Source organism: Nyctibius grandis, chromosome 1, assembly GCF_013368605.1.
Source record: "Nyctibius grandis isolate bNycGra1 chromosome 1, bNycGra1.pri, whole genome shotgun sequence".
Lineage (NCBI taxonomy): Eukaryota > Metazoa > Chordata > Aves > Nyctibiiformes > Nyctibiidae > Nyctibius > Nyctibius grandis.
In genome coordinates this window covers 54,273,178-54,300,576 of record NC_090658.1, presented here as the reverse complement: position 1 = coordinate 54,300,576, position 27,399 = coordinate 54,273,178, and the positions used below count along the sequence as shown (strand labels likewise).

Below are 27,399 nucleotides of genomic sequence, written 5' to 3'. Positions count from 1 at the left end.
GCCGGGCCGCGGCTCCCCGGTGGCCTCGCAGCCCGGCGGGCCGAGACGGGGGGCGGGGGTCCGCTGTCGCCCAAGCGGCTGCCGTTACCCCACGCGCTCGACGCGCGTGCGGCGGGTGGCGGAGCAGCCGGCGCGCGGCACTGGTGCCCGCCCCCGCGTAATGGGGAGGCGATGGCGCACCCCTCCGCCCTCACCGCGCGCGGCGCAGCCCCGCCCCCCACACGCCCCACCCTGTGGGCGGTGGCGGCGGAAACCGCGCCCCCCGCGGCCCCCTCCCCCCCGGCGCCCATTGGCGCGCGCCGCATCCCGTTAGCACCCGGGGCCCGGTCTCGCGATGCTGGGCCGCCGCTGCCGCCGCCATATTGTGACACTATTTTGATTTGGAGCGCAGCGAGCGGGGGGAGGGGGGGGGGCCGGGAGCGACGCGCAGCCGGAGCGGTTCCAGCTGAGGACGGGAGCGGCGCCGCAGATACCCACCGTACCCACCCACTCACCCCCGGCCTCCCCGCTTCTCCCGCCCGCCGCGGCAGCACGGGCCCCCCCCCTTCCCTTCCTTCTCCTTCTCCTCCTCCTCCTCCTCCTCCTCCCCCCCCCGGAGTGGAACGGCGGCGGCGGGAGGCTGCGGAGCGGGTCGGGTCGGCGGGGTCCCCCCTGCCGGGCGGAGGCGGCGGCGGCGCTGGTGGCGGCGGTAGTGGCGGCGGCGGCTGCCGTGGTGGGGGAGGCGGAGGAGGAGGAGGCGGAGGAGGAGGAGGAGAAGCAGCAGCAGCAGCAGCAGGGTAAGGCTGACCCCGCCGAGGCGGGCCTGGTGGCAGCTCCCCGGGCTGGTTTCCTGGCGGGACTGGTCCCATCCCCGGGGGGCTGCAGGGAGAGGCACGGGGGGCTGGCCCGGCCCGGTCCGCAGGCCTGAGAGGGGTAGGGGGCCCGAGGCGCTCCCGGAGCCCGCCTCCTCTCCCCGGGCTCTGCGAGGGCAAGGGAGGCCTGTGCGCCGGGAGGGAGCAGCCCCCGGCACCCCGCTCATCCCGGTGTGGTGGGGCGGGTGGGAGTCAGCGTCCTCGGCGGGGTGGGGAGGGGAGGGACGGGGACGGGAAGCCGTCGCGCAGCGGGGCGTCCAGCGAGAGATGGAAACTTATTTTCCTTGGCGAGTCGCTGGAGCTTCCCCCGCGCGGGGAGGGATGCGGCGTGCGTGGCGGGGCCCCCCCGGCCTGCCCCGCGACGGTGGGCTGCGGCGGCCCGGGGAGGGGCGGAAGCAGCAGGCTGCCAGGCGGCCTGCCGGGCGGGGGGAGGCGGCAGGCGGGCAGGGGGGCTGGCCGGGCGCCCAGCAGGTGACAGGTGTGAGTGCGCCCGGCGAGACTCCGCCATTTGCGGATGAGTAACACAGTGTCGGAGGTGTGATTTTTCGGTGCCTGGTGTCTTTGCGGGGACTGGCTGGGCTCGATTCCATATATAGTATATTTGGGACGTTAGTTTCCATTATTCAAGTCAGTTTAATTGTTGAGTGGAAATTCTTGAAGCGGTTCTGATAAGAGGGATTTCGAAGAGAGGAGATGCATACGGTTTCTTTTTTCCTTCTTCTGTTTTTCTGTCCTGTCCCTCTGAGAAACCTGGGAACGCTGTGCGGAGGTGTGCAGTACTTTGTCTCATTCATTGAAAGGCTTGTATTAAAAGTCTGAATGCTCAGTCCTGTTCGATGTAGCAATGCCTCCAGGGCAAGGACCTTGTGTTCTCTGTGCTTTACCTGGTAGCTCCGCAGTGCCTGAGACCTGTAGCTGTTTCTGTATCAATGATAGTAAGTACATACTTACAAAAGGAATTCCAAAGAAATACTTCTTAGCAAGGAGTGGGTTTCATGTGTGGTTTTCTAGTCATCGTAAATTTAGCTAATGATTTACCGGATAACCAGCCACTTGCATTTCATATGCATATTTCATATGCATATTTCAATTATTTGTTCTTTATCTGTATTATTGTAATAGGGTTTTGTCTGACCTCAGAATTCTGATATCTGCTTTTGGCAAGAGGGAAGTTCCACTGACAAACTAGGAGACACATGTCATCAGCTTCAGTTAAGTTCTGCCCTTAAATTTAAATGAAAGTTTCAATCACTCGTGGCTGTTATCCATATGTTAAACTTACGGATGCTCAGCTGTAGGTAGTACCTTGGCTTGCACTGTGGCAGAATGGACGTTGAGCTGACTCTTGATTTCTTTTAAAAACTGAGATGACCTTGGTGTTTTTTCTCATGTTGCTTCACAGGAGAGCCTGCAAAGGGGAAGAGGGGAGGAAGGCTGTTGGAGTTGAAGAGATACTCAGTTTGGGTCATCCCAGTTTTGTTTCTGAGAGATGTTTGATAAAGCATCATCCGTATTATTACATGTGGGGGCAGTGCCATCTTCTTGCTATTCTACGCTACCCTTGCTTACACCAGCTTTCAAAGCCTTTGTGAAATGTAAACCATTTTCCTTCTCAACATCAAGAGAAGTCAAAGGGTTCTTCTCTCTTACTTTAAATTTGCTGATATAAAAATAGAATTCTTGAAAAAGGGCATTCTTCCTGTGACCGTGTCCTTGTCGAAACTTCTCTTTTCCAGCAGTGGCAGAATGGAAGAAGATAGTGTTTTTTCTCACCATGTCATTGCTTTGAAGGCTGAGGTCCTGTGTTGTTTTGTAATGGTCTTTGGCTGTATAGGTAACTGGTATGCTTTTCAAGCCTTGTAGAATTAAACCTGTCATCTGTTGAAGTGATTACTCTCAGCAAACTTTTTTGTTTGTTTGTTTTTTTTTGTTTTTTTGCTAGGGAACTTAAAGAGCTTTTGGCAAACTCTTTCTTTGTGAGAGTGTATGTTGAAACATAAAACTAGATTGCTCTTCATCCTATTGCAAGTGCCACCTTCTTATCATGATCTCCATGGCTGGAAACACTGTAAGAAATAAATTGGTCAGATGTGATCTAAAGTTTGTGAAATGACTGTGAATTTAGGACTGAGGGATCAGGCTGATCTTTTCTGAACTGCTGCAAGCGGAATGCTGAACAATGTTGCTGTTGGTGCTTTTACAGGAAATAGAACAAAAATTCCAGTGATTCAGAACGGGATTTTTTTAAAGCTATACTCAAAACTCAAATATTTAAATGATTGAAATGAAAGTTAGCTTTTTTCCCACTAATGTGTGCAGTGATTCAAGTTGGGTTTTTTCTCTTTAATTGCATAGTAGGTTATCTCAACTGGCAAAATATACACTTTCTGTTTCAAACAGGAGAAATGCTGGTGGATGTTCTAAAACATCTTGAACCCTGCTAAGCAAACTGGTCTGGATTGGATTCCACATATTTAAATGCAGCTGTGAGAGCAAGAAAGCTGTCAGCTTCACAATTGAATAATAATTTTATAAACTCTTAACTGTAGTCAGAGGTTTCAGTATAATAGTTGTTTCAGTTTCACCCTCTCTTGAGAATGCTCACCAAAAAATCACTGACATAATATTAACGCATTCCCTGACAAAACTTTATGTAGTCCTTTAACCTAATTATGGTAAAATTAGGAACTTTTTTATTGAACTGATCAGCAAGCTCAACTCTCATACAAGAAAGTGTTCCAAACAGTGTACAGATGTTTACTGAGTTCTTTCTAACTTTGTATTATGCTGCCTTTGGATTTTGGTGTTCCTTAATCAGTAGTAATCGAGTTCTAGTGAAACCAAGTGAAACAGTTTGACATAATTAAAGTTGAAAGATCTATGTTGTTTGTATATGGTATCCTGATATTCTTGGAACATGTCCGTTGTTCAGTGAATGGTGTCACTCAGGATGTTCTTGTTGCCATAGGTGCAGTAGGTGTGGTTAAATAGTTAATATTTTATAATGTGTTGGATTTTTTTTTTTAGTGGAAAAAAGTATAACTTATAGTAATGTGCTAAATAAACTTTGTTTAAGGTAGTATCTGGCCACAGAATTTTACAAAGGATTCTTTTGTTTAAAATGTGCATTATATTCTTAGAAAAATGCTATGTGTAATCAATTTTTGTAGCAATATGGAAAATGTATCGCTCTTTCCTATTCTGAGTGCAGATGAAGATCAAATTTCACTGTCTTTAATGTTGAATGGTTTAAAACTCATTCAGATCCTGGTTGTATTATGAGCAGAATTTAATTTTTCCATTATTTGAAAGTCGGTGTTTCAGAATGGATGTAAAACTTGTGCTCCCTTTAGTGTTTAGAAAAGCATTGACTTAGGAACGCACAGTGGTAGCAAAAGCCCGTACATTTCTGTAGGTTGCATATACCTACAGAACAAAACTGTGCACCTAGTAATCATGATATTGTTAGGCTTGCTAGAATTTGCCAAGAACAGGACAAAGCCACTATATATGCTCACTGCTTTGGTGATTTTCTTAAGTTAGATAAGCATTCAAATACTAAGTATCTAAAGCTTGTTCCAGAATTAATCAGATCTGGTGCTATGTGCACTCTGGCTGGTTGGTCTGCTGGGGCTGCCAGTGGAGAAGGCAGAGTTCCACCTGCTTTTCCGCTCACTGAAGGCATGCATTTGAGTTTCTTTTTTCTACAGTGCTGCCAGTTTTCACTAAATCTGTGAAGCCTTTTTTATTTTTGAGACTTTTACACCTCCTTTAAAATGCGCTTGAAAAGGATGCAAATACTTACTAAAAGGTCAAATAGAAGGTGTAAATACAGTTTCTTTAAGAAACCTTAGTTAATTAGACATGCTGGAAAAGCAGCTTTTGTGATTTGGGAGTTCAAAATCACCTGTTCTTACATGGATAAGATCATAGAATTGTAGAATTGTTTTGGTTGGAAAGGACCTTTAAGAGCATCAAGTCCAACTGTTTATGTTGAGATGCACCTATTTTCTGTGGTGTTTTTTTTAAAGAAATAGAGTTGCTGTTGGTTTTTATATATTTGTGTCGTGTATAAACTGTCTTTAATTCACCTTTCTAAGGACACAATTCTTGAGCAATTATGTTCTCTTTAATCCTATATCTCAATACATTTTGAGCTCATCAGCTAATTTCAGCAAAGAAATTAGCCAAGGGGCAAGGTCTCAAAGATTTTACATTTTAATAACGTTTAACAAGCTTTGTTAAAATTGATGCCTTCACTGGGTAAGATCAAAAAAAGTTTTGCATGAATTTAGCAGTTACCTGTATTTAGCCTGCCAGTTGGCCAGCAAACAGTTGTCTGTGGGTAAGAACTAGATATGAAGTGCAGTACTCTTTTCTTCAGTCAGTAGTTAGAGGACATGAGAGGTTAAGTATATTGTGGCTAGTGCTTGGAAGAGAGGGGTAAGATAATAGGCATCTGGGATAGAGGTGGAATGTGAGTACTTGGAACACGGGGGCATGGCTGAGACGGAATGCAAATCTATGGGAAACCAGGCCTTTGTTAGTTCTGCTATTTATGGGACAGTTCCTTTAGAGGAAGGTTAGCAGCAGCTGCCGGTTTTGGTTTACTAAACAAAAATCATGTTACAATAGGTTCTTAAGAAGATGAAGACTGCAAAAAAAAGAAAAAAAGAGATACGTAAGGTAGCTGAGCAGACTGCTGGGCTGCTAAGATTGTGTTGTAACAGTGGCATGCTTTTGACTACAGTGATAGAAACTCTTAGGGTGAGGTGGCTGTTGGATGTTTGGTGATATTGTTGCTTCCAAGCACACACAGCCTCTTCTGCTGAGCCTGCAGATGTGTTTGTATGGGTCTGATTTGACACGGTTGCCCTAACACCTAGTGCGTGTAGCAGCACAGGGCAGGAATGTGCACGGGTAAGGGAGGAGTTGCTAAAGCTGTGTAAGAAATACATGTTATTCTCGAAATATATTATCAAAAGCATTATTTTATTGTTACATTGTATGTAGTTATAGTTTCTTTAGATAACATGACTTAGATGTTTGTCTCATGCTAACAGTATAATTCGGTCATGCCTCTGTGGGCTGTCACATGCAATGGTATGTTTAATGTACTCCCAGGTCTAATAGATTTATCTGTGAAGATGAGCCATGGTAGCATCAAATTGTTTTAATAAGCCTGAAATTGCTTGCTTTTTATTTTTACAGACTAAAGATTTTATGGAGTTCACTGAATCTTGGAATAAGTATTTATCTGGTATACCTCTGTTTTGTAGATAATGCTAGTAGAAATGGGTGAGAAATCCCTGCCAGACATGTGAAATACTCTTAACAGCAAACTTCTAATTTCATTTACTGCAGCATATCTTTATTGATCAAGAAGATGCTTTGCTGTTATCAAGTATTTTCGTAGGTGACTTATAGAAAGATCAAGCATAAGTACGTTTAGGGAGTAATTCTTAGAAAAATTCGTAGAGGCTGTCGAGGTTAGGGCTTTAGAATGCATTTTTCAAAGGAAATTGCATTGTATATGTGTAAACTTGTTTGTTTGATCCCTCTGTCTATCAATATGTTCTCAGAATGTCTTGCTTTTTCAGCAGGGTAAACTAACTGAAAAAAAATACAGTAGGTTTCAGAATCTAACCACCCTACCAGACAGTAGTACTTGTTACTGATCCAGTACCTCAGAAGCTGTGACTAATATGTACATCGAGATCAATTGTCTGTTTTCCTGAAGCTGTTGAGGGGGGAGCAATCCATTTATACTTTATACTGAAGGTTAGAGATGCAGAAAAGTCTTTTCCCATGTAAGTCTTAAGCCTGATTTCCCCAGGTGGAAAAAACTATGAACTGTTTCACCTACATAAGAAAAAGAAAAAAGCACGCACTTCAAAAAAAATGCAGTTGTACAGTGTGGCATGTAATTGTATCCTTTGTCAATTCATGTTGTGTTTAAACCCTTTAGAAAAGTCTCTACCTCCTGTGTCCGTGCTGTGCTACATATCTCTTCACAATATTCTCCTGTCTTTTTACACCACTCATATTTTTTTTATTTTTTCTTGACTCTCTAAAAATCTGTCCCATGTGGAATTTATCTTCTCCAACCACCTTTTTTTTCCTGACATCCTATCATATTTGTAGGTGAGCTAGAAAAGGGGAGATCTGTTCATTCGTATCATTTCTTCACTCACCCTGTCCCTTGCCTAGGCAATATATGTTCGATACTTTACAATGGAAACGTTAGTGCTGTCTTGTTTGTACTTCTCTTTGACATTCTTTTTTGCTCTAATCTTTCTTCTTGGAAAGTTTTCTTCTCTCTTAAGAGACTAGTTCAGCACTTGTCATTTCTTTCTCATTCTGTTTCCTCTTCAGAGTATCAGTTGCTAAGTTTGCCCCAGCTCTGTTTAGGCTTTCCTGAGAGAATGAGAGAAAAAGAAAGTGTCATGGTTTAAAGCTGGGCTGGCTATTGAACCTGTGGCAGATGCTCTCTGTTAACCCTCCCCCCCCCCCCACCTGAAGGGAAAGGGAAAAGGGAGAGAGACTTATGGGTTGGAAAGTTAAAACAGTTTTAATAAACTATAATAATGAAAAAGAGTATAATAATAATAATAATAGAAATAATCAAATATATACAAATATATACAAAACCAAGACTGAGAGCTTGGAAATCCTCCTCAGGCAGAGTTGCTCCCCCCAGCACAGGCAGAGGGGAAAATGCAGTAGCTCCCCTGCCATCACACCTGCAGGCTTTTAACTGGAGAATTGGCAAAGCTGGTACCAATCAGTGGGAGACAGGAGGGCCCCTCCCTCCTGGGCCCCACCTCCAGGAGGCAGTGGGTTAGTGATAAATAGGAAAGTGAGAATGACATGTATGGGATGGAATACCTCGTTGGTCAATCTTGGGTCACCTGCCCTGTCTGCTCCCCCCTGCAGCTGCGACCCCCCTTTGGCTCTTCACTTGTAAGCAGTGAGGAATTTAGCAGTGACCTTGGGTTCTCTAAGACTAATTGGCCTGGTTTGGGCCAAACCAGGACAGTTCTGTACTTGTATTTCTTTCAATTCATTCAACTGGTTCAAACTGCTACTTTCCATTTGTTGGACAAACATTTATTTTTTGAAAGGGAATAATAGGTTATCTTTCTTAGAGAGCCTTCTTTAATCTAACAGGTTTAAGCCTGGGAACAGGGAATCTCTAGGGGCTCACCAAAATATGCTTAAAAAGACATTTTAGGTTGATAGATACAAAGCAGTATGTTTCACATTGGCTTATGAAGCTGCTCCAGTTAAAAATTTTGGTGTCTTGTTCCCTTTTCTTAAAATTTTCGTCTTTGGTAAATAGGGATAAGATTTTTTTCTGTGTGTGTATGTCTCAAACTGTGTATTTTAAACTTTCTTGCTAGAATAATTGCCAATACCAGATTATTATATTTTATTTATGCTTTGGTATTGGCTAGAGAGCTTGACTTGAATTGGACCCTTTTGTGCAAGGCACTGTATGAACATATATTAAATAAGTCAGTCCCAGAAGAGTTTGCAGACCTGTGAATAATAAAATTTGTTTATCAAGATCCTTATATTGGATTAGACAAAAACACTTAGCGAAGTATGTGTTATCCTTTATCTGTTATACTTGTTAGTTGTTCAGTCGTTTTAAACTGTGCCAATCTTAAAAAATAATTAAAACTGTCTTTAATAGCTGTAACTCATTTAGCTGTTTTGACTCGACTTTTAAGATTTGTCTGAATGATTCATACGAGAAATGTGAAATTACCTGAGTTAGACCCTCACTGGCTTGTATTTATTGGTAGCTGCTTAGGGTAGAGGTAGGTGTATCAAAGCTGGGAATTCTGTTGAAGATTATGACAGCAGATCACATCTATGATGCTTACACTCAGGATTGGGAATGAGAACACTTTTTTTGTAAAATGAGCTGAATACAAGGATAAATTTGACCACTAGCAAATTTTTAAGCAATTTAACTTACTTTGTTGTGTATCTGAGTTGGGACTTGGCATGAATGTTATGTGTAAAAGGAGTTGCTAAAGAATTGGTTCCTGCTCCTCTACAAGAAACACATTTTGATCTTACTTTCCCAGGCCTAAAGCACAACACTCTTGGGATTCCTGTTCCACAGTATCTGATGAAGGAGAATAAATTGTAAGCAGCGGGAGAGAACTGTCATTCAGAGTGTGGAAATTTCTGTTCTCTCCAGTGTCTTGTTTCTAGCAGGTGATGCGTTAAGCAGTAAGGTTCAGAGAAAATACCCATTATTTGTTTCTTTTTTCCCCTGCAAGGGGTTGAAAACCCCTGTGGTTTCCAGACTGAGAGGAAAATATCAGTTCTCCCAGTAGTGCTTTCATACACATACTGCAGAGAAAAAAAAAAATCTGTATGATAATCTGTTATCTTCACTCTTCTGGTGATGTGGGTCTTGTCAAAGATGTGAATGGTACCAACATGGCTGCATCACTTTGGATGCGTGAAAGAGTGTCATCCTTCCGTAATGGTAGCTGTATGCACGTAGAGGTTGCTATTGTAGCTGCAGTTACACATGCAAAATGGTGTTATTTTTCTGGAAGAGTTTCAGCCTTGACTTGGGTGAGTAGTTTTGGTTTATTGATACAAAATATGCCTTTGCTGCCATGAAAGGAATGCTTTAACTTTTTGGTCAGTATTTCTACGTAAATGAAATACTCTTGGAGTAATGTAAAAAAAATTGGGTTTGAGGTAGCAGGTTTAAAGCAAAAAATGGAAGAATGCAAGCATTTGTGAGCATTGGGTGCCAGTCTGATAGTTTGCTGTGACTGAACAGGGAAGATTTCTTTCACTGACACAAGCAGCTGGTCTCTGGTACTTGTCTCATCTGTCCGTGAGCCAGGTCCGTCTATGTACTGAGGATCAGAAAACTAAGCAGAAAAAGTTGTTGTTATTTAACTGTCTTAGTGGATCTCGTGGAGTGAGACTAAGCCCTTGATGCTGAGGAGTTGGTTCAGTAGTTTCCTATAACTTCACACTGAGGGGAGGTGTTTTGCACTACAGCAGTGACAGTGTATGGATTTGCCGTCCTTTCCCCTTAGTTCACTGATGTGGTTTATAGTATGATCCCACAAATAGGTTTTTTTGCAAACCTGAGGTATGGTGAAGAAGGAGAAGACATAAGAGTTTATTAAGCTGGCATTGTTGATGAAGAAAGCCTCTCATGAAACTGTAGACCTAAGAGTGGTGCTATGATAGAAAAGCAGGAAGACCAGTTCAAGAAGTCATCTCTGCCTGCTGTGGCACTGCAGCTGTTCACAGGCTCGTCAACTGAATCACCGAAATGATGCAAACTAAAAGCTAGCCCTTCAAAAAGTAGGACAGGAACAAGTTGAACTGACTTCACCACAGAACCCACGTCTGTGGATTCTACCACTGTGTGAAGTCTTCACCAGTGGCCTACCTGGGTGAAAGAAGGTAACAGTAATCTTTCTCCTGTTACCTGGAGATAATCAAGGACTCTTAAATGCTTTCAGCAGGCATGTTTTAATTTGTGAGCTTTAAGTGATGGTGCCTGTAAGAATCCTAGCAGTTTTCTCTTTGTCAATAAGAATTACTAGGTTTTTCTAAGGTGTTTAGTCATTAAATATTGTAGTTCTGTTTTGCAATGGAGTAGGAGATTCAGGTCCCATTAAAACTGGTGAAAGTGTGGCTAATAGGTAAGCACAACTGCAATGAGGTGTGTAAACTATGGAAAGAAAGAAAGAAAGATGGAGACAATCCTTTAGAAACAAGGTGCAGCACTTGTCAATACTGGAGGAAAGATGTGGTTAAAATGGCATAGCAAAATAGATGTTTTGTGAAGATATTCCCATTTCACCTGTGTACTACGGGGAAGTGTTGTTGGAGCTGGCCTAGAGTTAGAGCCTTTCATAACCTGTAGTGGTTATGAGAGGAACCTGGTGAATCTGTTTAAATTATAATCTGCTATTCAGACATTTTAGTGAATATAAAGTTTCATTTAAAGATGAGTAAATTAAAATTAATCTATAGGTGTTCTCTTTCTTTAAATTACAGATTTTGGATGGACTTCAGAACATAACAGTAGTTGCCAATCTGGCCTGCGTGTTCAGATTCTGTGCTGGCAGACACAACTTTTTCAAGCTAAAGCTTTATGTCCATTTGTGTACAAAATGCTGTACAAAACACAAGTGTTTAAGCCTTATCTAGGTGCTGAAGATTGACATTAATTCTTTCTTGTTTGTTGGTTGTGTTTATTGTATTGGTTTTGCTTAATTTTTTCTTGTGGATTTTCCCTGTGACAGAGAGTATCTTAAAGTACCACCTAATGGTGTTAGCAGAGTTGATGGAGCTACAGGCTTCCTTCCTGTTGAAACTGGCCAAAAGAACAGGCCAAACTGTAGCTTGTGTTTCTTCAGTGTAGAGCCAATGGCAACTCTCCGGAACGTTTTTTCCACTCCCCATCAATGAGCGGGGAAATTCTTGCCAACGCAAATGAGATCTTGAGACCTGCAACTTAACATAATATAGTTCATACTGAAAAACTCAACATAATATAGTTCATGCTTCAGCTAGAAAAATATCCACAGTTATACTAGCATGGGATCTTGTTAATTAAAAAACAGTTGTCTTCTGCTTTGAAGTTTTTAGGACTATTAGAGCAAAATAGTATTTCAGCTTTGTCTGTGTGACTTCAAGCCACTTGCCTGTTTGTGATAAGGGCAACTCATCACCTTACACTGTCATGTCAGTGAACGTAGCAGAATGCCTACAGTGACTACTCAGACTGTCAAAATCCACTTATTTCAAAAGCACTTTCTCATTTCACATTTCAGTGTTGCAGTACAGCTTCTCTGTCTCTTGAAGCTTTGTTTTCTGATGTACATGTATTGACTAGGATTTTAAATTGATTTAGGAGAAGGCTAGCAGTGCAGCTTTGTTTGCCTCTGAACTTAGGGATTTATTGTCACTGCTTTGTTATCCTTTCTGAACCTATTGTGAGGATGAAACTATATGTAATTGGAAGAAATAATACTTTGCTGTTTATTCATGGGGAAAAAATTCTGCTTTTATCACAAAATTAAAGCACAAGAGTTTGTTCGTACCTTTGTTCTTGCCAGCTCCTGTGAAAAGTCCACATCTGCATTTTTGAATTATGCCTGCCTGTAACCCATGGCTTAGTATTTTTTGCAGGACAAGCATTAGAAAATTGGAATGGGTGAAAAATTGAATCCTTCTAAAATATGAAGCAAATATAATAATTACGAATTCTTTGCAACTTCATCTGCGTGACATTGTTCATCTTATCTTTCAAAAGTCAGTCTACTTCTATTAAGAGGCCTCTTATCTTCGTTGCAAATGCAAGAAATGTATTGGTACATCTTAAGTTGTAAAGGGCTGTCCAGACTAGCAGAGTTACTTTTCCTCCATGGAGTTGTTTAATAATTGTTTTTATAAAATGGGATCTCAGCGCTCTTTTTAGTTTCCTGAAAATACCCGATATCTGGCTATACCTGTGGTTAGAAGGTAAACACTGAGGCTTAACAATTCTTCTTATTTGTATGTGCGTTTTATATTTTTGGTGTTTAACTCCAGTTGTAAAGAGAAAGATAAAACACAGCTAATTTCTTAAGTGAAGTCTATAAGGAGATATGATATCCAGTAAACACAGGGGAAGGTCAAAATCTGAGTGGGAGGATTAAGTGTTTAATAAAGGGAGCAGGAAATTATCTCATTTTTAGAATGACAAAATTTGTTATTAACTGCCATTTTAGTAATTAGTTAAACATTAACTTTGGTTTTATTTTTGGCATGTGTTAATAAGTCCAAAATATTGGTGGTTTTATAATTAAAAAGTTTTGTTAGATTTCATAGTTTAATAATACGTGTATGTCAGTTTGAGAGAACTCTTTTCTATTTTTGCTGCTAGATGGTAGTGTGATCTTGATTTCTAGCTTTTAAACAATGGTTTATTTCTGCACTTTCCCTTTACCCACCCTGTCCATAGTTTGCAAGAAAGGGCCTTGGAATAGGGATAAGACAGGAACAGAATCTTAATTGCAAATGTTCTGAATTTTTTAATGTGGATTTTAGTCTTCTGTAAATCTTGCTGTTATTGTGGGAGTCTCTTTACTTCCCAAGCAGCATGACAAAGTGGAGGACTTTGCAAGGTTAAAAAGCTCTTTACTTGCCTTGTGCTATGAGGCATCTTTTCTATTCTTTCTCATCTTCCCTCTATTACTTTCCTGACCTGTCTTTTTCAGAGCAGGCTATTTGTAATTTTTTCCTTTTGAGTATCTGGTTGTCTTGTTAGTCTGTATCTGGTGTCAGGACCTTTGTAAGGAGATACTGTTTAAGGTAGAAGACAGGTTAGTTTGTAAAAGGAGTAGTGGCCGTCTTTTAAAGGTTATAACAGCACGAAACGATATGTATTGAGAAGCCTTGAATACTGGAGGCATTTCTGCTCATCCCAGCTTTCCTCTCCCCTTACCTTGTTAAACTCCTCTCCCTGAATCCTGTGTGGAGTAAAGTGCGGAAAAAAGGGTTGGTGGTGTTAGTCCCTTACATAGCAGGAAGGGCAGTGACTGCATCTCTCTCTCCTTTACAGAAGGTTGGAGAGCAAGTAGCATTCTTCTCTTCTTTGAAGAAAGTTCATAGTGAAACATGGGAAACTCAGGGGAAAAATAGCAAATTTTCAAATGGTGTATTATCAGTTCCTAGGTAGGAAATCTGTATTTTATTCTAGAAGAAAAGTACAGAAAAATAATAGGGAGTTAGAGGAACAGCTGTTTAGACATCTGTCTGTGACTTTTCCCTCCTTGTGTATAAAACACACTCCTTGAAGAAAAGCAACAGGAAAAATAAGGTGTATTGGCACCACCATAAGTATTTCTATTTAACTCTTGCCTGTCAGTGTCTGTCACCTCATCTTGGTGTAGGTTTTTTTTTTTCCCAGGTTAATGGATTTTTGTTTATTTTTCCCTACTACTATGAATTTGGCAGAAAATAAGTGGAAACTAGAGGCTTTGTCCCAAATGTTGCAATGGTGGTCTTGGTTTTGTCCTTACGTATGTTAGTTTGGGAACTAACAGAGAAGAAAGAGAAAACAACTCCCAAGTTTCCATGACCACGCTTCTCCCTTTCCTTTCCCTGGTAGCTATTGTGTCAAAGTCGTCCTCTGTTACCCTAGAACCTTCTGCCAGTGTAGTTTCACAAGTGAAGATAACTGCACTTAGATACAAAGTCAAGCTCTGTTAGCCTAAAACTATGGCAGCCCAGCTGTAGGCCTCTTCCTAACATGGGCATCCTTCATATCCAAGGGCCTCAATTCCCCTTCTAGACAAGAGGATAGACAGAAAAGGGGACTTCCGTGGCCGTTCTTTTTTTTTTATGGTACTGTCTGTCTTCCCAACCTCTTGATAGTAGCTTCCCTCTTGGTGGTGACCTCCCAGTCTTCTGAAACTTCTCCACCTGCTCTTACTTCAGGTGCTGTCTTTTAACACAGTTGTTTCCAATTAGCTGCTAACAACTCAAGGAAGTGGTTTGCTGTTATTAACCCTTTTTGTGTTGCTTCTGTAGAACTTGTATGTCTCTTCCTTTCTCTTACCCTAGAGGCCCACATTGTTATTTGTTTGTAACAGCTGCCAGAGACAGCATTGTGTGGTTGGACTAGGTGTTTAACTTCCTAAATGTTTATTCTAGTGCTAAGGTAATGTAAAATCAGAAAAGTCTCTTTTAGTGTTGAGTACAAACTTGTTTTTTTCCCCCCTCCTCCAAGATTGTCCTCAGGAAAAATTAAGGGTGGGATTTGTAAATCGGTGTACGTTGGCACTGCTCCTTTCTCTGTGTTCACACTGGCATTCATCTGACTCAAAGCTAAACTAGCAGAAAATTAACACTACTTCCCCCTGTCCCTGGTTTTGCTCTCTGAACTGGCTTGCTGCAGGATCAGATGAGTGCCACCATTGGCTTAGATCACAGGAGGGAGAGGAGGAATGCATGCCTGGGAGCAGGGGGAATGACAGTGGCAGTATTGAATTGTTCTGGAACTGCATTTTAAGGAGTGGCTGAAATACCCAGCCTTACTATCATTGAAACATTATGAGTAAACAAGTCAAGTCCCTGACTAAGATAAAAAAGGAATTTATTTTTTTGCCAGAGTCTGGCTTTCAGTAGGTATCTACCCAAATGCTGGATTTACCAGTGACACCTCTCCTATCAATGAAAGAAATTGTTTGAGTTTTGTAAAGAGAGGAAGAATGGAAAAGAAAATATTCAACCAACCCAGAAGTAAAAGTGTGTGTGACGCAGTCGTTTGTGCTCCTTGACCAGGAGAGAATAGCATGAGGATTGCTGGGAAATTAAATCTCAAAGTTCATTAAATAAACTGAGATGGTTCTCAAGGTGAGTCATCCAGGGTAAATGAGAATGGAGTAGAAGTTACCTTATAGTTGCTCAGTTTATGATTAGGGAACAGGAGGGAAGTTGGAGCTCATGGTACTTAGCTGCTTAGTTATCTGACTACATGTCCGCTGGTCCCATTGCTTTCTGTGGGAAATAGGACATGGGACTTTCTCATCAATACCTAAGTGACTGATAGTGGTCACACGTCTTACTCTTTTTACTGATCACTAGTGATAGGTCATACCGTCATATTTATTAGGAAAGGTGGAAGTCTTTTGAAAATGGTCAGTGTACTTTCAAGGAGTGGATGGATTTTTTTCTTTGCTTGTTAGCCTTCTTCCACCTACCCACCTCTCAGCTGATCAAATTGCTATGGAATGGGAGTTAACCATAAGAGACGTCACCATTTTGGAGGCTGTGGGACAAGGTATCACTGGTCATGCCTGAGGAGAGTGAGGGAGTTGGGTTTGATACTGCCTTGAGGCTTGTTCTACTATGCCAGTTCTAAGTGTAATCGGAAAAACTTTTGTGTGGCAAAATGAAAAAGGAGGGTTTAATTTTGATTATAAGCCTAGCAAGGAAAGTTCAAGCATTTTTCTTTAATAATAGTAGTTGTTTTCTCAGGAGACTATGGGTAGAATGAAGTACAGCAATGCACAAAACTGAAGATGTGTTCAATTTGATCTTCAGATGTATCTTTTAATCATATGTTTGGTTATTACACTGTATCTTTAAACCTTCTGTTCTCAAAAGAGGACCTCTTTGAATAAACTCTTGCATGGAAATCTTCTCCAAATCCTTAAAAGAACCAAAAATGTTTGCCCCCATTAGAACAAATCTGCTTTTACTTCATTGAAATAAGAGAAACTTATGACTGTTTGCATTAGCTAGTCATTTTCTGCCTCAAAAAAACCTTTGCATTTAAAAAAGAGATAATGTTTTCTGACTTCTGCTTTTCATTTTGGTAAAAGATTTAGACTGTGACGTGTGTAATAATTTTGCGTGGTATACTTTAATTAATGTGTGAAACATTTTAATATACTGACAGTGTTTATTTTCTGGATTGAAGTAGTATGAGGCATTTCAAAGTGATATTGTTTGTAATAAAACATTTTAGTTGAAGCTCTTGAGCAGAAAGAAATAAACTGTATGTGAAAAGTGTAAAGAGCAAGATGGAGACTACTTTCTTTGAAAAGCTGGAGAACCTAATTTTGTATCTGGATATTCTAAACAAGCTAGATTTCAATTAGGCTTAAATGATTAATTTCATCTCTTATGGTTAGATTCAAATCTCCTGACAGTTCTGATTCAAGGTTCTTTCCTCACTTTTTAAATGAGGGAAAGGAATTAGTAGTTTTTTGTTACCAGTTTGGTTTTTTTAAAAGAAGCTCAGTGGTTCCAGATGTTCGTAAGGGAGAAGTTTTTTAATTTCTTCCCTCTTTCTTCAGCAGTTGGGCATAGTGATGTTCCAAGTATCTTTGCTCTGTTAAGGGACCATGATATAGTTTTCAGTATTTGCAATATAATAACTTAAAGGTCTTGGTTACATAATTAAATTATTTTGTTATTCTGTATGCATTCTTTATTTTTACCTTTAAAGTCATGCATGAGGAACAGACATTTGCTTTTATCAGCAATAGCAAGTCAGGGACATCAGACTGTACAGCTGTGTGTGTGGAGGTTTTGTCTGATAATCTAAGACTTTTACTCCTCTTTTCTCAGTTACGATCATGTTTGTTTACATTTATTTTTTTCTTTTCTTGACAAAAAAAAAAAGGGGGACTACTTTTGTTGTTATTGTCCCTACATATTAAATCCGTCATCCAACTTTGTGTAGGGAGCTGCTGAGGCAGTTTTCTTCTCGCAGCTCAGTCATCTCTTTCTTGGACTGAGAGAATGAAATTTAAAATGTTGAAGACTGCTGGAATTAGAGGGCGAGAGACTGAGCTTTGAGTCTTAAAATCATGCTGATGTCTTGTGTTTTGAAGTAGATAAGAGTTTTAGCAGAGGAGACAGTAAAATTATCTTTCAAGAGCAGCTGCATTTTCCAAGAACTGGATCAGCAAGTCGTCGTAGGCAAATGGACTTCTATATTGGGGACCTTGTAGTTGTAAACAGTACTTGGTAGGATTTATATCAGTAACACATAAGTTAAAGGAACACTATAGAGGGTAGTCAAAGACTGCTTCTAGTAGGCGTTTTTAACTCACCCGTCCCCCTCCAAAAGTCTGCAGTTTAAACTGAGTGTCTATGTCAATTTTTTTCTCACTAGTGATTGTTTCTCAGGACCTTTCTCCTCTGTTCTTCGTTTTTCCTGAGCGTCCTACAAGGGAATCTGTACTGTGCTCTTTCTATACTTGTTTTTAACCTTTTCCTCCAGCCTATAGTGGCAGATCTGTTTCAAAGTACATCTGTAGCTGGTTTTGTCTTGCTGATTGTAGCAAGTAGAATTTCTGTTATGATTGGAGTGAAATTTCTTGTTGTGGTTGCTCTTTAACAGATGAGAGAGTGGAGAAAAAGAGATGTAGGGTAATCGAAACGTTGGTTTCTGAATTTATTTGTGCTGAGATTTCTGAATGTATTTTCTGTTTACTGGTAGGATGTGTATGAAGAGATGACAGGAACAAGTTGCGACAGAAAACACTGTGCCAACTATAGTGGTTTTTCAATGAGCTGCGTGGCACTTAGCGTTCTTTGAGTCCCAGCTCCTGAAGTCAGAATTTGAATGTTTTTAAAAGACAAGCTTCTGTCCTTCAAGGGTGCAGAACATAGCTTGCAAGTATAAAAATTCAAGGTTAAAAATTTGGGGGGATAATCTTTTTGAAAACCAAACAAAAACCGTCAGGAAAAAAAAACCACAAGAACCCAAGGTTTTCTAGATTAATTTTGAGTGCTTCTATTTTTTTCCTTTTTTAATCTTTGGAATGGATGGACTCTGAATGATGTGGAAATGAAAGGGGAAAACAGGAGAGAAATGAGGACAGGGCTGCAAGAGTAAGACAAGTTCCTTCCCTTCCAAGTCTTTCAGTCAGATAAAATTCTCAGAATGTGTAGAAAAGCATTACTGCCAAATGTGAAACTGAAAGTGTGCTGAGTTTACAACGGCTCAGAGTCCTAACCTTCTAGGCTGGTTTTTACTCTTTTGCCTTCCATGCTGTCAGGCAGACTGTCGAGCCTAGTGCCTTCCCATATACCTTAGTATTTGCCAAAACTTAGACCGTAATGCTAATCTGCTCCATTAAAGGGTATAACTGCTGCTTGTTTTGAATGAAGCAAAGGGAAAGGGAGAAAAAGAAACAGTACTGATAAGAATTCCTTTCTTCTTTCTTGTCTGAAGCCTCTCAGAAAAGCAAAGCTCATTTTTATGTGGTTGTGGCAATCTCTTTCGATGACTGTTTCTTACTTTTAAAACTTGAATTGCAAACACTTTTAGTCATGCTGTTGATGACTGTAATTCATGTAAAATTACATTTGTTGTAAAGTTACAATTGTAAAACTATCCAATTGAAAATTTGGTGTTCTGAAGGTTTTCACAACTGAGTGGTAAAATATGGACCTGATCAAAAGTGTCACCATTGCACGTCTGGTGCCATGATGTGGACAACGGTATTTTTTTTTCATGTTGGGGTAGAACTGTTCTGTGGATGTGGTCATGGAATATCTAACACTTAGACTGAATTGATTTTGGTCTCTTTGCATTAGTTCACTTGCAGCTTCAGGGGACTTAATTCAAGTTTTAAGGAGATCAGTGGAAAGGCGAATTGGTGTTCCGAGATTACTTTCTGTTCTCCTACCAGAGTGATGAGTACTAGCCCAGCTGCTAACAAAAGAGTAGTTTGTCTTAACTCTTTGCAGACTCACTGAAAGCTTGGGTTCAAATATATATGACCTTTACTTCATATTAATTCAGTACTTCAGACTATTTTAATCACAAAATGATGCAAGACCAAGAATTATAGAAGGTACCCAAAGTCAGCTAACCATTTATTTTTAAAGGCTCAAGTGTCTTTAAATGTGTATGTGAAAGTGGTAGGCTTGAGAAGCCAACTTGTTATGGTTGCTGTAAGGAATATTGGTATGGTTAGGTATTTGTTGATGATAGCAGTAGCAGTGGTCGCTTTATTTATAACTAGCAACATGCTATTTGGCTGTTAGCTCTAGAGTTCAGTGGTCATTCTGCTTGTTCCTATAATTGGAAATAATAGAGTGCCAATCTAACAGTCCCCTCCTGTTAACAAGGGAAATGTATCCCCAGTCTGTGCTCTTCCCCTACATGTGGCCTTGTATTGGCTCTTCTTAGGTCCCTCTCCTAGCCAGCCCAATTTGCTAGAGACTAATTCAGGCTTCCCCTTATCCACCAAAAAATACCTTTTTGCTATACTAACAAATGGAATTGCGTCTGTGAAGTGTCCAGTGAGCAGAAGACGCAGGGGGAAGTCACCATGGAGGAGAAGGGAGAGTAAGGCCTCTTCCGGTAGGTGGCAGCAGCAACCTGTTAAACTGGGTTGAACTGGAGGTGTGAGGGGACAGAAGAATGAGGGTGGGAATATAATAAACAGACGAAGAAAGTTCACTTAAGATAACTTGCTAGCTTTTAATAAACGATGTCCTGTTAAAGGATTAATCTCAGAACTCTGTGAAAGTTTTGTTGCAGCACGCTGAACTTGAGGACGCTTACCAAAAGAACTCTGCAGTATTTAGAAAGGAACCGCTCTGACAGCAAGCTGTTGTTGTTTGCTCAACTACCTGTTGTAGTATCTTCTGAGAAGGTAGATTAATTTAGGTGCATCTGTGTTACCATAATGATACAGTAAGACTTACATAAGAGGAAACATGCATTTTTAAATCGGTTTACTTTTTGTGCGTAAACAGGTAATACTTGTCTTGGGTCACATATTTGGGCACATCAAAATTCATGACTCTTACCTGGTCTTATACAACTGTGATCAGGTGCTAAAACAAGTACCTAAATAAAGTTGTATGTTTGTGGGCTCCCACAGACTACAGTTTAGTTTAACTGTGAGTTTATCAGATTTTGCACCGTAACAGAGTAGTGCCACGAAACCTGTCCCCTGAAGAGGTGCTTTCAGACCAGATGAGAAAACAGCTTACTGTCTCAGGACTTCAGTAGTGTGATGCTTCCTTTACAGTATAGACTACTGCGGAGTTACACTACAGGACAATCAGTTGTTTAAAATCATTTGGTCTCGGCCTGACAAACACACTGCTTATCATTAACTGCTGAAGAAGTGCACACTTCTGGCTGCTATTTTTATCTGATTGGATTTGGAATTGCACAACCTTAACTCCTGGGAGGATAAGTATCTATGATGGGATAAGTTGTATTCAAGATAGACGGTAACTCTGTCTTAACCTGAATTAAGCCTGTGTCAGTGTTTAACACTTCATTCATTCAATTGAGGTATTAAGAAAAAAAAGTCCCAAGTCAACAGATTTTAATGTATTATTGTTACTGGTTTGTTATATTGTAATATTCCTTGGAAGTTTAATAAAAGATCAAAATACTAAACAAGATCTGTTGTTCATGATACATCTCTGTGAAGTGCCCTCTGCCCAGGGATGGCTGGAAAGAGTACAGTGTGTTCTTGGCATTAATATTGATTCAGAATAGTTTTTAAAAGACTCATGCTTTAATTACAGTGTTCCTCCCTTGAAATTCTAAACTGTTCTTTGAATTAAATCTGATTATAAACATCTGAAGTTAACAGGTGAAAAAATGCATTTATTCCTTATTTTCTAAGTTGATAGCATTAAAATGTCTCATGAATGCTTTGAAGGAAATTCATAGAAAGAAGCTACAAAAGTCAGACTTAGCTGTTTGATATATTTTCAGTTTCAACATTAAAAAGATACATTTTCATTCACATCTCAGAAAAGTTAATAAATCAACTTGCCTAAGAGTGAAGCATGTATATGTGAATAAGATATGAATTTAAATAATAGACTGCTCCCAAAATTAGATTTTTTTTTTCTTGTAAGTAAAAGCATGTACTTGCTTTTGGGTATTAACTGCAATCCTTTCAAAAACTGTGATGTAACCAGGAGGAGGAAGATTATGTGCCAGGGATGCTGTTTTTTAACATGGTTGAGACACAGGTGTGTGCTCCCTGGGTCTTGCACGCCATGCTGATACGATATGAACCAGCTTCTGTCTGGAAGCCTTATCCACGTAGTGATAAACTTTAGCAGTTTGTGTGCCAATAGCTGTTGACCCCAGGAGTAGAAAGCATTCGTATCAATAGAGTGCAAGCAGCAAGGGTTCACACCTTTTCGTGGCCTTGTAGACATGTTTATCCAATAGTTCCTTTGGACTGAAAAACTTGGAGTAAAGCAGATCACCAAGAGAAAGGCTTGTCCTATTGCTGCTGAAGGTTAAAATCTTATCAAGGAGGTAGGGTGTAGCCCTTACACAAACAGGGTAGCTGGTATTGTGAGATGAATTGTATATTTTTTAGTCGTCTTGTTACTTTATCAGTAGCACAGAAAATGTGCTTACATATAAAGGTGATGTAAATAGATGTTACTGTCCTAGCTTACAGTTTATTTTCCCCTCCTTTTCCATTGCTCAGAATTTGTGGAGAACAAATGCAGTAGCATCTTGCCCATTTGCCTGAAGGGCAGAGATCCAATACCAGGTTTTGTGTGAACTAGTGAAAGAAACAGTAAATGATAGAATACACTTGTTCCACACAAACAGGGAATGATGAGGGGGGAAGGGGGGCAGTTTGAAGCTTCTATTTTAAAACATAATAGCTTCTAAGATAATTTCTTATAGCCTTTGCATAGTGTTTCCTGAGAAGTGTGTGGAAGCCTCCTGTGCTTTTTTTACACATTTGTTGGGGTAGTATTCTCCTGTTCTATTCTGCACTGATCGGATAATACACTTGATAAGGGAATGCCAAAACATTTAACGACCAAGGGTGTAGCTTCACGAGCACTTCTTTCCATGTCAACACTGGCGTGAGCTGCCCTGACCTTAGCTTCTTATTCCTGCCTTGCCCCTCAGTTGCACTAATATAACTAGTTAATGTTCCAGGTGGCTATGCAGCAAAGCAGATTGTGAAATTTACCATCAGAAAAATATTATTTTTAACCTGGATCGATTCCCTGACCGGCCTCACTGCTCAGCTGCACAAACAGTTGTGCCAGCACAGCTGAGGGATGAGGACTGCTTAAGCTAGTACTGCAGTGGAAAAAGTGTTGTGAAACTATAGCCTATGGCTTAATCTGTGTATTTGGGGTGCAGGTACAGTTATACCATGCTGGCAAAATATTCCTCACACAGATGCAGCTTTCATCAGTACAGTTTGTTTTGATTGTGGAATGGAGAAAAGGATAATTGTGGGTTTTGCTTTGATACTTCTGTGTTGTCAAAATATATAATATATACAACATATGTCTGTCAATTCTGTATAAAAATTATTATCCTTTACATAAACTGATTTGAACTACTATGGATCATTAGAAAATGGAAGAACTATAAAATCAAAGCATCCTCTGTTCATTTGTGCTGTCTGCTTGGAATACGTGTAATGTTGAGATAGTTGCTTCCATCTTTAACCACATTGGTATACTGCAGATGATGGAAGATTAATAGCAATCTTTATTTTTGAAGGTGAGGGCAACAGGAAGTTTTGCAAGAAATGAAATTCACAGTTCTTGAGTAGGTACAATAAGTAGCTAAAAGCTCTGAAAAGGTTTAAGATTTCAGGAGATAATGTGGGATTTCTTAAGAATTCCTTTTTTTGTCATTATACAGTTAGAAAGGTGGTTATGTAACTATGGGTCCACTTGGGAAAGAAAGCAGCAAAATGTTTTGATTCTTCGTCCAGAAACTTGGGCTCTCCTATTACTTGTCAAATTTCCTGCAACCAGGCAATTAGATTCTTTAATTTCTTTTCCGATCTGGTTCTTCTGTCGTTTTAGGTCTCAGTTTACTTCAGTTCTCAGTTTCATGGTATAAATGGGGGGGGAGGGGGAAGGAAGGCAAGTATTCTCCCTTGCTTGGAATAGATAAAAAATTTGAATTTTTTTGTGCTTTGCTAGTCGCCATCACAGAAATGTGGTGGGATGGCTTGCATGACTGGAGTGCTGTAATGGATGGCTACAAGCTTTTCAGAAGGGACAGGAGAGGAAAGAGAGGCAGTGGGGTGGCTCTTTACATTAGGGAGTGTTTTGATTGTATAGAGCTTAAGGATAGTGATGATAAGGTCGAGTGCCTATGGGTAAGAATCAGGGGGAAGGCCAGCGAGGCAGATAGCCTGGTGGGGAGTCTGTTACAGATCGCCCAACCAGGATGAAGAGGCAGATGAACTATCCTACAAGCAGTGGGATGATGTTTCACAATCGCTAGCCCTTGTTCTAGCAGGAGACTTTAATTTGCCATATGTCTTCTGGGAACTCAACTCAGCAGAAAGGAGGCAGTCTAGGAAGTTCCTGGAGCATGTGGAAGATAACTTCCTAACGCAGCTGGTTGGTGAGCCCACCAGGGAAGGTGCCCCACTAGACCCGCTGTTTACAAACGGAGAGGGTCTGGTGGGAGATGTGGTGGTTGGAGGCTGTCTTGGGCACAGCAGCCACAAAATGATGAGTTTTCGATTCTTGGGGAAAGAAGGAAGGGGGCCAACAAAACCTCTACCTTGGACTTCCGGAGGGTAGACTTTGGCCTATTTAGGACACTGGTTCAGAGAGTGCCATGGGAAATAGTTCTTGATAACAAAGGGGTCCAGGAAAGCTGGACATACTTTAAGAAAGAAATCTTAAAGGGGCAGGAGCAGGCCATCCCCATGAGCTGAAAGACGAGCCGTGAGGGAAGAAGGCCAGCTTGGTTGAACAGGGAGCTTTTGCAGGAACTTAGGGGAAAAAAGAAGGTTTATGATCTTTGGAAAAAGGGGCAGGCAACTCAGGAAGAGTACAAGAATGTCACTAGGTCATATAGAAGGAAAATTAGAAAGGTGAAAGCTCAACTAGAACTCAATCTGGCCACTGCAGTAAAAGATAATAAGAAGTGTTTTTATAAATACATAAACAACAAAAGGAGATCAAGGGAATATCTCCATTCCTTATTGGATGTGGGGGGAACATTGTGACCGGGGATGAGGAAAAGGCTGAGGTGCTTAATACCTTTTTTGCCTCAGTTTTTCACAGTAAGACCAGTTATCGTCAGGGCAACTGCCCCCCTGAGCCAGTAGATAGGGACAGGAAGCAGAATAGACCCCCTATAATTCAGGAGGAAGTAGTTAGAGACTTGCTGTGCCACTTGGACGCTCACAAGTCTATGGGACCGGACGGTATCCACCCAAGGGTACTGAGGGGGCTGGCGGAAGAGCTTGCTAAGCCGCTCTCCATTATTTATTACCAGTCCCGGCTAACTGGGGAGGTCCCAGATGACTGGAGGCTGGCCCATGTGACGCCCATCCACAAGAAGGGCCGGAAGGAGGATTCTGGGAACTACAGGCCTGTCAGCCTGACCTCAGTGCCCAGCAAGGTCATGGAAAAGATCATCTTGAGTGCGATTACACAGTACATAGAGGACACCCAGGGGATCAGGCCCAGTCAGCATGGGTTTAGGAAAGGCAGGTCCTGCCTGACCAACCTCATCTCTTTTTATGACCGGGTGACCTGCCTGGTGGATGAGGGGAAAGGCTGTGGATGTAGCATACATGGACTTTAGCAAAGCCTTTGATACTGTTTCCCACGGCATTCTCCTGGATAAGCTGGCAGCCCACGGCTTGGACAGGTACCCTCTTTGCTGGGTTAAGAACTGGCTGGATGGCCAGGCCCAGAGAGTGGTGGTGAACGGTACCGCATCCAGTTGGCGTCCAGTCACTAGTGGTGTTCCCCAGGGCTCAGTACTGGGCCCAGTCCTGTTTAATATCTTTATTGATGATCTGAATGAGGGTATCAAGTGCACCCTCGGTAAATTTGTGGACGACACTTAAGTTGGGTGGGAGTGTTGATCTGCCTGAGGGTAGGAAGGCTCTACAGAGGGATCTGGACAGGTTAGATAGATGGGCCGAGACCAATGGCATGAAGTTCGACAAGGCCAAGTGCTGGGTCCTTCACTTTGGCCACAACAACCCCATACAGCGCTACAGGCTGGGTGAAGAGTGGTTGGAAAGTGGCTCAGTGGAAAAGGAGCTGGGGGTATTGGTGTACAGCCAGCTGAACATGAGCCAGCAGTGTGCCCAGGTGGCCAAGAAGGCCAACAACATCCTTGTGTGTATTAGGAATAGTGTGGCCAGCAGGACTAGGGAAGTAATTGTTCACCTGTACTTGGCACTGGTGAGGCCACACCTCGAATACTGTGTCCAGTTCTGGGCCCCTCCCTTCAAGAAAGACATTGAGGTGCTGGAGTGAGTCCAGAGGAGGGCAACGAAGCTGGTGAAGGGTCTAGAGGGTATGTCCTATGAGGAGCATCTGGGGGAACTGGGATTGTTTAGCCTGGAGAAAAGGAGGCTGGGCGGAGACCTTATCACTCTCTACAACTACCTGAAAGGAGGTTGTAGCGGGGTGGGGGTTGGCCTCTTCTCCCAGGCAACTAGCAACAGGGTGGGAGGACATAGCCTCAAGCTGCACCAGGGGAGGTTCAGGTTAGACATTAGGAAAAACTTCTTTACAGTAGGGGTTATTAGGCATTGGAATGGGCTGCCCGGGGAGGTGGTGGAGTCACCATCCCTGGACGTGTTTAAGAAAAGACTGGATGTGGCACTTAATGCCATGGTCTAGTTGGCACAGTGGGTTTAGGTCAAAGGTTGGACTTGATGATCCCAGAGGTCTCTTCCAACCTAGTTGATTCTGTGATCCTGTAAAATTCGTGATTCTGCATATTACTACATATGATATACAGTGAAGAATAATTTAAAACTGTTGTTACATTTCTTTGTATTCAGATAGCATTCAGCGAAGGTGGGCTTTCTTCAATCATATTTGACTAATAGTGTATTTTAAAAAAAAGCTACAGTGTTTCATAATTTTTACTCTCTTTAAGTTGATAAGTATCTAAGCTCACATGTGGCAGTTTCATTGATTTCATTTGGTAATTAGGCATTTGGAATGCCTTCTGCCCAGTTCAGCTTCCAAGTATCAGTCTGGAATGAGCTTTGTAATACAGGGACAACGAGAAATCTTATGTTTGGAAACAAATCGGTATTCTAAATGCTTTTATCAAATGTAACTTATAATCATGCAGTGTTAATGCTGAACAATTACAAATCGATCGAGAGATGTAAGGTAGTGTTACAGTAGAAATTTGTGCTTTGCATATTCCTTTAAGAGTTTACTATCCCTATGGCAACAGCTAGAAAGAGCTTTTTCTAATTACACAAAGTTTAAGGTTTCATTAAAATGGAGGCGGGGGGGGGAAAGCAGCTTCTAAACTTCTACATTTTGTGGCTTGGAAAGGAAACACAAATCTGTTCTTTGTAGACAGTTTTTTGCTGACTTCTTGTAGCTTTTCTAAGCACTAAAGAGAAATTTTAGTATGTGGGTAAACTCACTGATCTGTGCAAGAGTGAAATTGCCAAAATCACTGATATTTGAGAAAATTATGCAATAGTTCAGAAGATATGAAGAAAACTCATGCAGAATTTTTTCTAAAGTTGAAAAAAGGTGTATTGGCAACTCATTTCACCATAATAGTAGTTTCCCTTCCTCTTGAATCTATAAGAAATATATTTCTAACTTCCGATGGTTGTAAGGGAGTTTTCTTTATACAGTTTTAAGTTATGAGAAGAAGTCTTTTGTCTCTTTTATGATATAAATATTGTGATTATATAATCAAATATAAATCACTGTGATTCTGTGATTCTGTGATAAATTGAGATAAAAGGCATACTTTTAAAAAAGCAAGTTACATTTATTGTTGTAGAGTTCAAGTAATTTATTGTTAAATTACTTTTTACTATGAAATATTATAGTGGATAGAATATATTTTAATCTACTATTATACATACTAATTTTACTATTAACCCAGGTCTAGGAGCATTTCATAATTCTTCATTCTAAATTCATATAACTGAAAGGGCATGGTTGGGGTTAGTTTTTTTGTTTGGTTGGTTGGGTTTTTTTTTGTTCTAGAGTATGTTGGTTTGTCTTGTTCCCAAAAGATATGGGCCTGTAGCTT

General features: G+C 41.0%; 1 protein-coding gene across 1 annotated transcript in view; it reads left to right on the top strand.

The window, feature by feature from the left end:
* The first annotated feature begins 365 nt into the window (after positions 1-365).
* Positions 366-27,399, top strand: part of TAB2 (TGF-beta activated kinase 1 (MAP3K7) binding protein 2) — a 75,627-nt gene continuing 48,593 nt past the window's right edge. The window contains exon 1 of the mRNA XM_068411385.1: positions 366-776. The gene's annotated coding sequence lies outside the window, so the exon portion shown is untranslated. The remainder of the gene's footprint in view (positions 777-27,399) is intronic.